Source organism: Arachis ipaensis, chromosome B04 (assembly GCF_000816755.2).
Source record: "Arachis ipaensis cultivar K30076 chromosome B04, Araip1.1, whole genome shotgun sequence".
NCBI lineage: Eukaryota > Viridiplantae > Streptophyta > Magnoliopsida > Fabales > Fabaceae > Arachis > Arachis ipaensis.
The window spans coordinates 130,367,825-130,370,783 of record NC_029788.2 but is presented as its reverse complement, the minus strand read 5'-3'; positions in this window follow the sequence as shown (position 1 = coordinate 130,370,783).

Sequence of the window (2,959 nt, the reverse complement as noted above, 5' to 3'; positions counted from 1 at the left end):
CCTTGTGCATATATGTTTCTTGGGAATTGATTTATTTTGACCAAGCACTTGCATTCATTTAGATAGTTGCATATAGGTAGATTGCATTTAGTTAGTTTCCATTGAATAAATGCCATACCCTTACTTCATTCTTGGTTTAAGCATGAGGACATGCTTGGTTTAAGTGTGGGGAGGTTGACAAACCCCAATTTGACGGTTTGTTTTGTATTGATTTTTGGGGATTTTATCACCTTTTACCCATATTTATTCAAGAAATAGCATGGTTTTGTATATTCTCCTTTAATTGTGCTTGAATGTGAAAACATGCTTTTTAGGACTCAAAATAGCTAAATTTAGTTCACCTTGATTCTATTAGATGCCTTGATATGTTTGTTAAGTGATTTAAGGTTTAGGAGGCAAAGATTGGATCAAGGGAATGAAGAAAGAAAGCATGAAAAGTTGGAGAACTCATGAAGAAATGAAAGAACCGGAAAGCTGTCAAGCCGACCTCTTCGCACTTAATCGGCCATAACTTGAGCTACAGAGGTCCAAATGATGCGATTCTAGTTGGGTTGGAAAGCTAACATCCGGGGCTTCGAAACGATATAAGATTTGCCATATTTGCATCGCGCATAGGGGCGCGCACGCGCACATGACGCGGACGCGCCGATGGTGGCACATGACCCACTTAATGCAAACGTGGCCAGCGATTTTAGAAGCCTTGTAGGCCCAATCCAACTCATTTCTGATGTTATTTAAGCCAAGGATTGAAGGGGAATCAAGATACTTTTACATACTTTTCATACTTTACTTTTACTTTTAATCATTAGTCATAGTTTTAGTTTTAGAAGTAGTTAGAGTTAGAGAGAGAAGCTCTCTCTTCTCTCTAGAATTAGGATTAGGAATTAGGGTTAGATTAGGATCTCATAGTTCTAGGTTTAATTCAAGTCTCCTTCTACTTCTACCTTCAATTGATGATTGCTACACTTTGGTTCTTCTCTCTATCCCTATTCTCTTGTTGTAATTTCTCTTATTTTGTTTCTAGGTTTTGTAATCATGATACTCTTGTTCTCTTTATTTTCTTTCAATAATGCAATTTGAGGTAATTCATGATAATTGTGATTTCCTTGATTGTTGTTGTTAATTCTTTACATTCAATTGTAGTTAGAATTCATTCTTGTTGTGATTGACTATACTTTTCTTTTGTGCCTTCCAAGTGTTTGATTAAATGCTTGGAAGAATGTTAGACTAGAATTTTATGTTCTTGGCTTGAGAAGGTAACTTAGGATTTCTTGAGTCACTAGTGTCCAATTGATTGATAGTTGATAGCCATTAACTCTAGCCTTCATTAATCCAATTAGTGGAAAGCTAGGACTTATGGACTAGGATTGATATAACTCACTTGACTTTCCTTTGTTAATCGATTTAAGGATGACTAAGTGGGATTAAGCCTTGCAACTACCATACTTGTGGCTAGTGATAATGATGAAGACCCTTGACAACCAAACCTTGCCAAGACCATTTTGTGAATAAAGTTTTCCTACCATTTACTATTCACATTCCTCATCCAAAACCCCAAAATAAACAAGTCCATAACCAATAACAAGAACACTACCCTGCAAGTCCTTTGAGAGACGACCCGAGGTCCAATACTTCGGTTTATAAATTTTAGGGGTTTGTACTAGTGACAAACAACTTTTTGTATGAAAGGGTTATTGCTTGGTTTAGAAACTATACTTTACAACGAGAATTCATTTGTGAAATTCTAAACCATCAAAAATCCATTCGTCACTCCCGCCGAGGTGTTCCAACTCAGCCGACGTATAACTCTTCCACCTGAACACGGTCACTGACGGAAGGAGTCGCTATACCTCGACTCCATACGCATGGAACATTTGGCGCCCACCGTGGGTCCTGAGTTAATCTAACCCCACTATTTCTCCTACATTGCTCTTTGCTATTTTCTTTTGTGTAGGGTTTTCGACCTTCCAGCATGGCCGATAATGGAGTTTATCAGCTCACTCAAGCCAAGCTTCTGGCCCAGATGGTAGAACTCCAGGCAGAAGTTCGAAGGCTTTCCGAGGTTTCCAACCAGAAGAACGACGGAAAGCACGAAGATAGAAACTCTAAAAGCTCGACCTTGGGCAACACAAACCCTCTAAGCATCACCCTATCAAAGGAGAAGCTGACGTTAGATAATCCCTTTCTGAAGAGATCACCAATTTTCAAATGCCGAAGAACTTTGTGCTGCCTACCTCCTTGGAGCCATATAAGGGGATTGGTGACCCCCGAGCTCACATAAAAAAATTCCAATCTACGATATTTTTTAATGGCGCTAACAATGAACCCATACTTTGCCGAGATTTTCCCACTTATCTTGATGGTGCTGCTTTGCTCTGGTTCTCTAAATTGTCTGCAGGTACAATCTCTTATTTTGAAGAACTGGCGAGGTCTTTTATCGACTATTTCGCCGCATCAAGGATACACGTGCACGGATCAAACTACCTCGACACAATCAAACAAGGACAACACGAAAGCCTAAAAGACTACTTAACTCGATTTGTCGAGGCCATTATGGAGATTTCATACTTAGACCCCAAAGTCCACTTACATGCACTCAAGACCGGCCTCCGACCTGGCAAATTCTGAGAAACAATCACAATTACCAAACCCAAGTCATTGGAGGAGTTCCGAGAAAGGGCCGCAGGCGAGATGGAGATCGAGGAGCTCCGAGAAGCCTAAAAAGTGGACAAGCAACCGACTAGAAGAGAGGAGGAAAAGACCTTCAAATCGCCGAGCAATAAAGAGCAAAAGAAACCCTTCAAGCTCACACCAAAGTTCGATACCTACACCAGATTCAACACTAAAAGGGAGAATATAATCAAGGAGATCCTCAACGCCAAAAATAGTGAAACCTCCTGCTCGGGCAGGAAGCTATCAAGATCAGCGATTCGTAGATAGAAGTAAATGTTGTGCTTTC